General features: G+C 37.0%; 1 long non-coding RNA gene across 3 annotated transcripts in view; it reads right to left on the bottom strand.

Annotated features, from left to right (window-relative positions):
* LOC133218655 (uncharacterized) overlaps positions 1–14461 on the bottom strand; it is a 57382-nt gene that overhangs the window by 35613 nt on the left and 7308 nt on the right. For 2 of the 3 annotated variants that reach the window (XR_009727234.1, XR_009727236.1), the window contains exon 2: positions 2612–2676. This is a non-coding gene — a long non-coding RNA (uncharacterized LOC133218655). Of the gene's footprint in view, positions 1–1459; positions 1639–2611; positions 2677–14461 lie in introns of those variants that run through there. The other variant, XR_009727235.1, reaches the window with a different exon arrangement.

Raw genomic sequence — 14461 nt, 5'->3', positions numbered from 1 at the left:
TGCAAGATAGACAGATTTCCCTAAAACAATATATGTCAGATTAATACATGTGCATCTCTAGCTTACATTTACTCTCTTGAGGAAGTGCTCTGCAATTCTTCCTTACAGTGAATAGTACTTCATTTTACAGTTTCCCTAAAGGTAGCTCATAATCACTGTCATTAGAAATACCAGATTCCAACCCTGAGGCTGAGATTATATAATACTCATTAATTGATTCAAATATGAATTCAACACCATATATCTTACATCCTTTCAAACATTTAGTTCTAACAGTAACTCTATACCAACTACAGTACTTAAAGCATTCTTTACATTCAACTTTAGAGGAACTATCCCTTTATTATTACACACATCTATTTTATTATCAACTTAACATGTTGCATGTAGGAGCACAATAGGTAATCAGTGCCAAAGTAATGGTTAAGTTCTGGTTATACAGTCAAGAAAATCCTTGAACAGGCCATGGGTAGTGACAGCAAAAACACATCACAATACATGTATCATAACACTAGTCAACACTGAGAGAGTTTTAGGGGATGACAAATGTCTGGAAAAACAAAGCAGGGAGCTTTTTTCTATGTAGCAAAACCTTGCAATGGGAAACTGCAGTGGGAACTGTCAACTGACTAAGTTCATCAACAAAAAGCATATGAAATAAGACTGGAAGAGCATTAGTTTTAAAGTAGAAGAATACACAGTCTTTACCTAGTTTCAAAACATGCTTCTATACACAAAGAAAAAACTGCAAAACAGCACTGGTTCAAAAGTAAATAGGCTAGAAGCTTAAGATTTGTAGCGACTTCACACTGAAAAAATGTGTGAGCCAAGAAGATAGACCAAGAAGTGAAGTCTGATGGATCTGACAATGTGCTTGGGGGATACACAGAAAGCTTGCAGATGCCTGCAGACTCACCCAAGGCTAGCCAGTGGGTTCCTAGACTGAAATGTCAGCATATTAGAGCCCACTTGTGAAATACAAACCCCTAAGCAGAGAAGACTTGACATTTTCAGTTTTCTTTGCATAACTATTTTCATATGGTTTTCTAATTTAAAAGCCTTGAGCTCAGTAAGCCACAATAATTAAAAACAAAGCATAACAGATAATCTATATAGTTAACAAGTCAAAATTGTAGAATATTCTCCAAATAAAGGCCAAATCCAAAGATCCTCTGAAAGGAGTAATAAGAGTCCCTGCATCCTGGAAGCATATAAAAAGAAACGTATGTGGCATTTGATCACAACAGCAAAAGCTGGACATTTAATGTATATTTGCAGAGATACTAGGAAAACTGAGGCTGTTAACTTAATTCCCATCTTGAAGGAGGTGTGGTAAACAGCTCTTCTCAGCCAGAGAATGAGAACAGTTTGAGACAGAACAAGCAGGTTCCCCTGTGATCTGCCAAATAGAGAAAAAATATTTCAAATGAGAATATTTTAGTGTGTGTGGGAACAATCTGTAAATGCTATAAGGCAGATAAAAGTTACTCAAAACTACATCTAATCTTAGGGTTTTACCAGCCCCAGAGTGTCAAATGTAAGAAGTTTGAAAGCAAACCCAAAACCTACACGGACTGCTAGAAAGGCATTTTGTTGTCAGATACAGCTGTCACCTGTTTAAGATGAAGAAGAAGTAGCCTATAAAGCAGAAGGAAAAAGAGGGAAGCAGAAGTCAGAGTTATGAGAAAAAAGGAACAGCAAGCCTGTTGGAAGCAACAATACCATTCCTCTAATTCTTCGTCAGAGGCAGGCCAACACAGGATTCAAGAGTTAACAAAACTCACAGTCCTATATCCTTCCCACTCTTCAACGCTGTTTGACTAAGAATATGAACTATCTTTAAACTTGTTCACTTAAGAGACTAGCAAGTGTGTCAAGATGGGAGAAATGTAGCTTAATATGTATGAACAGTGAGCATACTAGAACAATACTTATTCTAGCTACTCTAGGTACCTAGGCTTTTATCTTCATTAGCTGTGCTCATCAAAAAAAGAAAAAAAAAAGGCACCAATAATTTTCATTCAGTGAAAACTTCTGAGACTTGAAATACAATTTAATCCCAAGTTATACAGTACCAATTCTTTATTATTTTTAAGACAATCAGTTATTTCATTAAGGTTATAATATTCCCACTGTAATTCCAATGCTCCATTTTGGGGAAAAAAAAAAAAAAGACATTCCAATTTTTGTTAGAATGCAAAAGTAAAGGCAAATTAATTAATTACCTTTAATTTTAAGAGATTCACATTTCATTAGAGTCCTATTCCCAGCAGAAATCTATTTCATCAGACCAACATTCAGCTAGTTCTGTCATGCATTTAACCCGTTTTCTTTGACCTGAGTGATACTATTTTTTTAATGAAAGTTAAAAAACAGACAGTAAGATACACAAGACACTGGGATCAGTCTGAACCAATTTGCTGCCTGCCTTCAGTTGTGAAATGAAATCACAACCTGGGGAGGTGGGGTGGGCGCTCTTGAGGAGGCAGCAGAAAAAGGGTGACAGCAAAGTCATTCCCCTGCATTTTTCATTTCCATTCGTGAATAAGAATGAATTCCCTGGATTTGAAAACTATTTTGGCAGGATATACTGCGTTAAGATCATTCTTACCTTCATAAACTGATCAATGTTCTCTTTTGATTCTCTTTTCCAGACAGAGAGCAATTCCTGTCTTTCTAGAACATAAACTTTTCAGAATGACTCGTGTTTTGAAAAGTTGCTATACAAATGGGACTAAATATCACAAGAGTATTTACCAAAGCATAAAAATACACTGTGTAATATAAAACTTATAAGCACTTAATTTTTTATAATTAAATGAAATCCATCATCGAGAGAATTACATTGTGCAAATTTTCAGTACACAATGCTTGCTTAGGTTAGGGTGAAAATATATTTTTTACATTGCACTTTAAATTGAACAATGCCTTATGTCTAAGAATGAACTTAAAGTCATATTACTTGCAATTTCACTTTACTTTCAATCACTTTCTTTCCCCTCAGCTGAAGTTCCCTCTAAATGAATCATCTCTTGTCCACTGACCATAAAAGAAGCTGTGTATCAAATGCAAATAAGAGCACACACATGAATATGACACTAACATTTCTTTACTTCCTTTTCCTGTTGCTTAAGCACTTCAGCTATGTTACTTTTGCATATGAACACCACTTGTTCATAGTCTTCTTGTTACAGGTATCTTGGTGGAATCTGAGTTCCAAGAAAGATTTTACTTCTTTTATTTCAAATAACAATAAAAATATAATTTAGTGATCATTTTTGTTCAATCCTGATAGTTATTTCAATAAGGCCATTTTTATGCTTAAAGTTGAATACATATTTTAGCACTTTGCAGAATTAAGCAAAAACATATAATCCAGAGGCAGTCCTGTGAGACATGCTCAGAGACACAGGATCCCTGCAGTTCATTCAAAGAGGTTTAATAACAATCTCTGTGGAATATTAACTAACAATAAACCCTCTTTAAAAACACACAGAAGTCCAGACAAAAACATTGTTCGCCAAAGTCATCTGTGAACAGATTCCACATACTCTCAAAATAGCTGGTTGCACAGAACTGATAACATAGTTCTCAATGGGATGCTGTGCTGTGCAGTTAATAAGACAACACTGCAATGCTCCCCGGTATGGGGAGAAGCAGATGGCCTCAGCATGTTTTCATGCTTGGTCAGGTGTTATTAATCTATGACCAAGAGAGCAGGTGGCTGTCATAAATTGCAATAATTTTTCACAAATCAGTCAGCTTTCCAAGAAGCCGAGGACCTGAATATGCTCTTATTGTCTTAAAATAAATTAAAAAATTAAAAATAAAAATAATAAAAAAAACACAAAAAAGAAAAACAAGGAAGAGATTGTAACCAAGTGCTCTTTAAAGTAAATGCTAAGTTTAGACAATGCTGCATAGTGAAAGGAGAAACTGGAAATGTTACACCTAGCAACCTTCTGTGTCTCAGTCATTTTTCCATTAAAAATTACATGAAGCATGTATTCTTGAAGTAACAAAGCTCTACTTGCAAGGTAAATGCAATTCAGGAATAACTTAAAAATGCACTTCAGTGACGCTGGACTGGAAGTATTTTGAGCCCAGCATTCTGCTGCCAGTGACCTTTACCATTTACTATTTGTACAAAGAAAACAACTAGGGGTAGTAGTGATACCACTTGAGATCAAAGATTCATATTCAGAACATACTAGTACAAAAGCAGCAAGAGACAGGCCTGCCTTGGAGGAGGCACTAACATTGAGAGGAGACCCACACAGAAATGCTGAAAACATCTCTCATCTGTAGAACTGGGAAGGCAAATCCCAGAAGTCAAATTCTGAAGAACTCAGCTACCACTTAATCACGTAAGCACATTTGCAGAAGTACTCCATTTTATCAGCCTGTAACAGTGTCTCCTGTGCCTGTCCACACTGAAATACAGAAGCCAATCTGCAAAGTGAATCCTTGTATCCCTTGGTTCTGCCCAGTCTTCTTACCAAAAAACTGGCTTCCACCACCATGACAGAAAGCAGAAAATCAACTATCCCAGCTAAAACCAGATCACTACCACAAAGCTAGCCCTTACACAGTAATATAGGTGATTTTATAGAAGCATGCATCCTGCATGAGTAAATGACAGTAGTATCATAGAACATACCTTACTGCTGAAATACTATCTCAAGTACACTTGAATACAATTAATATATGCCTTAATACAGAGAAATTGTCCTTTGAGTTACTGGAATTTTATCTGCACCTTTAAAAGCAGCTATGCTATTTGCACAAGCGATTCAATATTTTATTGGCATTCTTTGCCTAATAGCACTGGTAATCTTTTATTTTTTTTTCAATGAAATCAGTTTTGCAACCTTCAATCAGTTTGCCTTAATTGTTAAATAATTTCTGCCACATTTTTAACAAAACCCTCAAGGCAAATAAAAATTGACTCTGTGTGCTCAGCTTCAACCTGAACAAATTGAATCTAAGACATTAATACAGAGAAGGTTGCACATAAAAGGCAGAGGAAGGATCCCAGGGGCTCTCTGAGTAGGTTAAGGGTTACCTTTGTTATGCATCTGGTGCCTTATTAAGGAGCTAAAACTTCGGAGTTACAAGTCAGAAGTCCTGACATCAATGTGCTCTTCTATGCAATGAACTGTGCAGAAGCACAGCAATAAGATAACAGGCAAAAAAAATAGTGGAACTTATAAAATTATACGAAACAAGATATACACTGAAGATATTAATTTAAGATTATGGAGATGGAATTCTTTGATTTAAACTTTAAACTGTTTCTGGCAGATGGCTAAAGTGGAGCAACCAAGCAAAACTAGATACATAACACAAAATCCTTTCAATAACACTCTGTTCCAGATGTATGCTATGACAAGAGATGATAACTCAGTGAGAGTTTTCCTGCGACAACTACTATTAATAAATGTTAATGCATTTCTCCTCAAAAGGTACAACACATATTATTATAGCAATATAAAGATCGTTCAAGGGGAAAAAAATATTTTACTACACAATATGTCAAAGAACAATAAATATTTATCTAATTTAGGATCTTAGAAAAATATTTACCCAGCAATTTTTATAGAAAGCTAAACTGTCTTATGTGGTTGTCTCCCCTCCTGGTTTACTTCTTTTACAGAGCCTACAAAGGCTCTAGTATAGAGTGTGGGAACCATTCCTTGTCCCTTACTCTTCAGATTCTACTTTAGATGCAGACGAATAGGAGTTTTTAAAGCTCACTTTGAATCATAGTGGTGGGAAGAAAAAAAAAAAAGTGAGTCAAATCTAACCAGGTGTTTGGAAGAGATTCTGAATGAATTATTATTCTCTGATTTTTATTGTAACATTGAAGAAGGAGTATGGAATGGGAACTTTTCCCCTTTAAAACTAAGCTGAGAGTAGTGCTTGTTCAGCAAATCAGTGACAAATGCAAGCATTTCAAAATATTCAATTTTTTAAAAAACATCATAAACCCCGTATCCTCTTGACAATAGGTTCCTCTGAAAGACTACCATAGTAAACCATAACCCAAGCTCCAATTGCAGTGTTCTCTGAAAGAACATATTACTCAAGACCTCATGTGGAGACAACACACAGATGGCAAGATATTATCTAGTAAGAGAGCTTGTCACATAATAAAAGGACAATCTTACACAATGGGGATTTTATATGAATGGACTCCTGAATTTAAAAAGTCACCAGTTTTATTATAATAATAAAGGTATAATTATTTTAAAATATTTTTCCTCTTTTCATTAATTAATGCACCTGGTTACACTTTTACTTTGCTCTGCAGCCTCAACAACAACAACAACAAACTTATTTAAGAAGTAAGAAGAGCTACACAAGAAATAAAGTCATATTTTGAATGAGGATAGAAAATCAGTTTCAATGCTTTGTGGGCAAAACCTGTCTCAAAAACCCCACCTTTTGTCTGTGCCAACTACAGAATCCCTATTCAACAAATTCTTAGATTATACAGATTTGCATTTCTAAATAAATGCATTTTGAAACATTGCAGGCACTAATTATATACAAAAAGTTTATAATGCAAGTTTAGAACAGGCAGTTTCACTCAAGCACAGTGAAAAAATATGCTTTCCTCAAAAATTCCTAATTCTGCTATTCTTCTGTTTAACTTCGATCCAGGGAACTAAACAAAACTTTGCAATACTGGCATTCAAAAAAATCACTCTATTTTTCTGTACTCCCCACTATTAATATTTCTTTGGAGTTCTGCTTCTCACTGCTGTGTTTTTTGGGGACAGGATGGTTTAAATAAGTGAACAAATGAAAAAAGGAGCCTAATCTACCCTGTGTTCCAATCTAGGAAACATCACTGGATTTACTGATCCTACCCATAGGAAGAGAGTGCAAAATTATCCACTGTAATACATGCAATACTTAAGCAAAAGTGTACTTCCATTACAGAGCCTTTTGGACTAACACAGCCTTCCTCCTAGCAAGGAAACGAGTGGTCGGGTTTTGCTCAAATGAGTTCTTAACTCTCGCTCACCATGCTACTCTGCTCAAGAAATCATAAGAACTGAGAAGACAGGAATGAAAGAACTGACTAAGCCTATACCATCACTGAGAAATAACTCCTGGATCTCTATCTTCAGTATCCCAAGAAAGATTGTGTTAGTGAAATTCTAGATTTGCTTGCTATGTACCACCTAAAAATGCTTTAGAGAAGACATCAGCACATTGTCTGCTAATAAACATAAACCAGCAGTGATGTTTGAAGGTCAAGGAGTTCTGCTGTTTCACGTTTTGCTCATTTTAAGGAGGGCTTTGGTTTAAAAACCAAACAACCTCACTGCTTTATTGTAAGGTTTCTGTCAGCAAGGTCTTTCAGTAACTGCAGCACCACAATAATTGCCTCTATTGTTTATTGCATGGGTTGCCCAAGACTTGATATTCTATTCTACCTGTTCAGCCTGGAGAAGAGAAGGCTGCATGGAGACCTCATAGCAGCCTTCCAGTATCTGAAGGGGGCCTACAAGGATGCTGGAGAGGGACTCTTCCTTAGAGACTGTAGTGATAGGACAAGGAGTAACAGGTTAAAACTTTAACAGGGGAATTTCAGATTGGATATAAGGGGGAAGTTCTTTACTGTTAGGGTGGTGAGGCACTGGAACGGGTTGCCCAGGGGAGCTGTGAATGCTCCATCCCTGGCAGTGTTCAAGGCCAGGTTGGACAGAGCCTTGGGTAACATGGTTTAGTGTGAGGTGTCCCTGCCCATGGCAGGGGGGGTTGGAACGTGATGATCTTAAGGTCCTTTCCAACCCTAACTATTCTATGATTCTGTGATTACAGCATTGTTAAACTGTACAAATTGGACACAGGTTCAGGCGAATGATGTTGCCATTTAACCACCACAAGTGTGAATTTCTATTTCTTACCTGCTAGCAATAATAGGCATATTGCAGTTGGCATTTTCTAGATGGACACTAGTGGCCTTGATTTTTCATATAATAGTTAAAATCTAATTGGTGTGAACTTTCCCTGGAACAGAGAAAATGTCTAATATAGTAGTAATTACTGCTTAAAACTTATATTGTCCCAGGCTATTTTAAATGCAAAGCAAAAAGTAGTGTTATGACAGTCACAACATTAAAATATATAGAAAGACATAAGATATGGTCACTGCGGAGAAGAAAAATCCCATGTGAATCACTCTGAATAGGTAGTATTGAGGAACTGGGGATGGTTCTACCTGCGATGCACAGGTCTGAAAAGCTTGATGAAATTAGCCTCAACATTTAAGGCAGTACTGTCACATTGACAGAGTGCTGCCTGTGAGCAAATAACCCTGACAGATCCTACCCAGTACAGTTCATGACACAGTCAATCTGTGAGTAAATGCAAGCTGACTACATTCTTTTTTCAAAAAGCCCGTTCAGAATGTAGCACGCCAAAGTATTTGAGAAGTCATACTGATGTATTGAGGTAGACATGGTTCACAATTAAGAGTTTCTTGGACTCTTTAGCAAAACAGATTAGCTTAAAAATTCTAAAAGTAAAAGTTTACCTTCCCACAATGTCTTTTGAATTGCAGAATTTAACATAAAGAAGCCCAGTTTCGGCTTAGGAGTAGGAAGGACTTAAGAATTAGTAGTACTATCTAGGCTAAATGGTGAAGAGGTTTTAGAAATTCTTTACATAAATATGTTATGAACACGTGAGAGCCAGGAGACAACCAGCAAATAATCTTTGGGAATATGAACAGATTACAGAATGAGGCTCCTTTATTAAAATGTACAGTTCTCAGACAGACGCTTTTTTCCGGGAAAAGTTTTAATGAGTCTTCAGATGGATGCAAGAATCCAGAAACACAAGATGAGCTGGGTTTCCTATTATCCAAGCATTTAATAATATAGAAAGAATTTGAATTTTTCTTTAAGAAAAAAGAGGTTATGAATTCACTTTTCCCCAGCTTTCATCTCTCATTGCTGCTGCGGCCCAAGATCAAAAATATATATATATAAAAAAAAACCCTATTTCACTTTGCAAATTACTTTGGCTACTCTGTTCTCTGAACACTGTCATTTTTACCATTCTTTTAACATATACTTTTCATCTAAGAGCTGTTAAAAGGCCTCAGCTCTGTTAATGTAGGCATCCCTTTATCTGACACCAATGATTTTTGCCAGGTCACTGGTTTAATGCCTTTAAGCTCTTGATAAATTAACCATCAGTGCAGTCAAATGTTTTTGTCAACTTCATAACAGTATTTGCAGTTTTGAATAACTGGCTTCCAGTGAAAGACCTACAATGAAAACCTTTAAGCAATTTTAAAAATATATCCTCCCATCCACAAGAGTTGAAGAATTGCAAGGAGCATGCAAGATCATCATTACAATACTGTATCCCACACTTAGAGATGACAAGGCTTGATGAAGGGGGGCTGCAGGGAATGTAATTACATCAGGGCAACTGAAGCATTTTTGCCTCACAAGAATCAGTCAAATCCAGACCAGCATTTCATCTCGAGGTAGTCCTTGCTGATCTCAATGAGCTATACGTATTTTTAACATCAGGTATTGCTTAAATGCTTGCATGATCAAGCTACAGCACTAGTTTCTGGATGAAAATGCAAAAGCATACAATACAAAAATCTTTCACACACATAACCACACAAGCATTAATTTAATGTTATACATTTTGTGACATTATACATTAATGTCCGTTCAACACCCATTCAAAAAAAGAGGTGGCATTATGTAACAGAATTTCAGTCTCCCTTCTAGAAATCAAATTCCTTTCTAAAAGAATTAGACCTCTTAATCCTGTTACAAAAGCAGACCGTGTGGGCCTAAAATAGCTGATAAAACAGTGCTTAAATGAAGCAAATTCATATCATTGATGGTTCTCATGACCTGTGAAGAACTTTTGGTGTGAAGTACAGTTCCAATTATTAAACCATTCAGCACTCTAACAGGGTCTCCTTTCCTCTAAAGAGTACTGTAGGATTCTGGGAGCCAGCCCTAAATGATGTCTGTAAAATGTATCAGTGTAGGTGATGTATATAACACACTAATCTGAAAGCGTGTCTGCTTGGGTCAGAAATCGCAATCAGAATGAGTAGCAGATCTCCAGTCCTTGACAATGCTATATCTCCCTAAGGAGGAAAAGGCATAGGCAGGGTGGCTGAGTGACCTTCATACACTGAGCTAGTCACAAGACAGCATTGCAAGACTGCGCTCCAGGGAAGTTGCGATGTTATTAAAGCAAGACAACAGGAGAAACATTGCCAGAGGCACTGCTACTACAATAAGGATTTGTGAAAGGGGAAAAATTGAGAGAAACAGGAGAAACAACTGGGAAAGAGCATCATGATGGGATGGCAGGGGGAAGCAGGGTAAAGGGGAAGAACAATGTGGATATACACAAATCTGCTTTATAAAATGACCACATGTTCTGTATTTTCACTAAATTCCTGAAAGTCCAGCACAATGCATTTAAGGTATGAAAGAACAATACACAGAACAACGTATCTATGTGCTACCATTGTGCTGAACAAAGGACAAAGTACTTCTTCCTTATAGCAGCTACAAATCACTGAAGGTAGAACTGCCTGTAAAACTACACCACTCAAAAACAACCAAGAGTGAAGAAGGAACACAGCAAAGATGAGGACCACTTTAAGGGCTGTGTTTACTGCAGTATCTAGAGAGCTGTATTAAGAGAAAAATTCATTGTCATATGTGAATGATGAGACTCATGCAAAAATTACTATATTTTACTATAACCTTTATATCAGATTCTGACCAGAAAGAAACTGTATCTCCTGAGGTGAAATGTAATGCCTGAAGCTGTATGTGTCTAAGGCAGTTCATCTGATACATAATGCTAACTTTTTCTCCTTCTCACTGCTAGTTTTCTATTAGTTTGAAAAGGTGGTAGAGTTACAGCATGATACCTTTCAATTAAAACAACATATTTATGAGCATATCTAAAATTTCTGTTGTCCATTTCTGTACCAACAATATTACAAAACAAACAGGAAACTAAAATCTTACTCAAATACCGTGGCCAAGTAATAAGTTTTCTATTTAGGACACTTATGTTGAAACCTCAACATTGGAGAAGAAAAAGGGATTGAGGAGGGGAGGGATGGAAAAGTTTAATTGCTTTGACTTGCCTTAGAGATATGGTCCCCATCCTTCATTAGAAATGTGACCAGAATGGTACTTGTCCCTGAGTTAAACAGGATATGTTTGGTTCACAGAATTGTAATTTTAGCATTAAAATCGCTAGCTAGTAATTTCTAGCAGTTTGTAGCTGCTGTTGCCAGCAAGTACTAACAATCACCAGGAGTCAGGTTCCAGATAAGCCTGTCAGCTCTTTGGTTTTTTGGCAAACATTTCACAGATAATATTTTGGCACCCCTGTGATCACTTGCAGTTCAGTCAGATTACAGATCACAGGTTGAAGTACACTGAGCTATAGCTCTGTTTACAGCAATTACCCTCTTCTAGGATTTGAAACTGAGACCAGCATTGCTTCTATATCTTAACAGCAGATGTTTCAAAAGCAGTTTATATTCTGTATTATGTTAAAGATGGATTGCTTCCATGTCCATACTAGCTCCTACAAAACATAGTCACTTGGATAATGCCTGTCTAGATAGTTTCACCCAGTACACTTGATAAGCACATGACTTCCAGGACATTAAAAATGAGGCACACATTTACTTCGAACTTCAGCACTTGGAAGAAAATTATATCACTTCACTTTACTCTGAAAAGCTGGAGAAACAGGTTTTGGTTTTGTGTTCTTTGCCTGATGATCTGAAAATCAAATGAGAAAAGATGCCCAGAAACTAAAAGCCAAATCCTTTCTGGATTAAAATCAAAATAGTTCCAAAATCTAAATTTTAGAACGCAGCATTGCTTACACCAATAAATGTCTGGCCTGATATCTGTCAAACTGTGCAAAAGACATAATTCAGTAGGGCCTGTTGCAATAGGACAAGGGGTAATGATTTTAAACTAAAGGATTTAGATTCAGACTAGATACAAAGAAAAACTTTTTTACTGTGAGGATGGTGATACACTGGAGAGAGGTGGCAGATGCCCCATCCCTGGAAATACCCAAGGTCAGTCTGGACAGGGCTCTGAGCAACCTGATCTAGTTAAAGATGTCCCTGCTCATTGCAGTGGGGTTGGACTAAGAATGACCTTTAAACATCCCTACCAACCCAGACAATTCTATGATTGTGAAAAAAATGGGTTTTCCATTGGAATATAGGAGAATTTTAATACGAGAGCTTAAGATTCAGAAACCTTCCATGTAAAAAAAATTAATGACACAAGTATCTGCACCTTGTTAGCTCTATGATTGTGCTTGTTCAAACTTAAGTTTCAAAGTGCTATCAACTTCAGTATCCACCTAGTGAGTCTAGACCTTTATTTTAATAGAAAACCAAACCATATATTCTCAAGCGAATGAGAAATAATATTTATTTAAACAGATAGAAGGAAGAGAGAAGCTTATCTCTAGACTGTAAATCTCATTTCCTGAAAGTTTAAATCTTCTGGATGCAAATGTAGCTCTATGAAAAAAAGTTTTCAAACCTCATATAAGTTCAAAACACATACAATTGTTTCATATGCTCCAATATCTTTGAAACTATTGAACTACAGAAGTCTTGACATATAAATAAAACCAACTTCTGTTAGAGTAAACAAGAATTGGAACTGAATAGCAGCTATTTCATAGTAAAATGCCAGAAGGCACTTTCCTTTTTACTTTAAAGTTTCCCTCAAATTTCCCGTGCCTTGGCAGGTTGTTTTCACAGGATTTAGTGATGTGTAGGGTTTTTTAATATAAAAATAATTGTAGACTTTGAAGCCCACTGTCAGAAAGTGTCTCTAAATTTCGATGCACAAGGCCTTAATAACCATCTCACTGCATCTTACACAGTCTTTTAAACCGCTACAAAGTAACTACCACTTTAGACGAGAAACCGTTCTACATTAACACAAGAAGAGCGGAAGATACCTGTCACAGGCTGTAGGCCAATAATGGCGCATCCTCAAAGCAGCAGCATTGCTTGCTTAAATGTGAATATTTTCCAGAAGAGTGACTTTTTCTAGCTATTGAGTAAATAACTTCTGGGTGCCCATCAAACATGGGGTACACTTCAACAGACTTGCAGTCTCTACAGAAAAGCTTCACACTCTTAACCACATTCCTAGTTAAGTTCCAAACCAAATACTACATACTTAAACTAACTTTTTCCAAACCCCATGCTTTCTTTTGCACACCATCCATATTTCAGTGTTGAAAACAATAAAACAATCTTTGTGAAAAATCAGAAGATATTTTACAGTAATTTTGAATGAATCAGAGCACAGCCTTTAAATCTACTCCCTTTTATAAGTACAATATTTAGGTTTGGTGCACATTTGAAAGTCTGCAACTCAGCAAGAATGCTAGTTTAGACTTTTCTCACCAAGAGTTGTGTCACGGTCAGAACCATTATCAGACTTACACTGATATATCATTATGCTCACTACCTCACTTATGCAAAAATGTAGAAGAAATATGAAAGTACGTTTATAATACTGCAGTTGCATTCATATAGAATGGGGAGTGCAAGAGAGGAAACCTCTGTAATACTAGCCACATAGATAAAAACAACATTTCATAGAACCATAGAATGTTTGGAGTTGGAAAGTACCTCAAGGTCATCTAGTTCCAAACCCCCTGCCATAGACAGGGACACCTCACACTAGACCAAGTTGCTCAAAGCCCTGTCCAGCCTGGACTTGAATACTGCTAGGGATGGCGCATTCACATTTGTTGAGACAGCCCCATGATCAGGCTGCTGCTGCAGGCTCCTGCTGAAGAGCACAAGACAAGCTCTGGTTATTAAGCAGTAAAGCTGCTCCTGGGCAAGCTGATACTGCCCTGCACAACAAGCAGCAAAGGCTCTGGGCAGATCAACCACAGGGCAAAAGATGGACACCTACTGAAGGTGATGCCCCCTCCTCAGTTCTCCCTAAGGCATTCAGCCTATGTCTGGCCTGCTTGGTTGCATTATTCAGCTAGTATATCTCTGCCACCATCTCAAATGAGGGTGCAGTTTTTTCAAGGCAATTTTCAAGTTACTGGACTGAATACAGTAGGTTTGCTTTTTTTAGCTTTAGTTTCTTGTTTCTGTTCACTAAGAACAACTTTTCCAGTCTTTTGTAAAAAGGATAACGCATCGTTTCACAAAGGAGATTGTCCTATCGTACTGCAGAAAGTTGCTAAGAGATTATCACCACTGTCAATTCAAACCACGTTCTGCCTCATGCAGTATTCAAGCTGTCCAGATCTGCACTGCTAGTCTGAACAGCAAAGTTCGAAGCTCCAGTTTCAGACTGTGTTAGGTACCTTGCTCAAACGGGTTTCTGCAGAAGTGCACAGTAAAAATTCAAAACAAGTTAAA

The sequence above is a fragment of the Neopsephotus bourkii genome, unplaced genomic scaffold (assembly GCF_033783945.1).
Source record: "Neopsephotus bourkii isolate Nb327-2 ecotype Australia unplaced genomic scaffold, CSIRO-AGI_Nbou_v1 NB_1279, whole genome shotgun sequence".
Lineage (NCBI taxonomy): Eukaryota > Metazoa > Chordata > Aves > Psittaciformes > Psittacidae > Neopsephotus > Neopsephotus bourkii.
The sequence above is the reverse complement of the archived record's forward strand: the minus strand, read 5'-3'. Positions and strand labels throughout refer to the sequence as shown.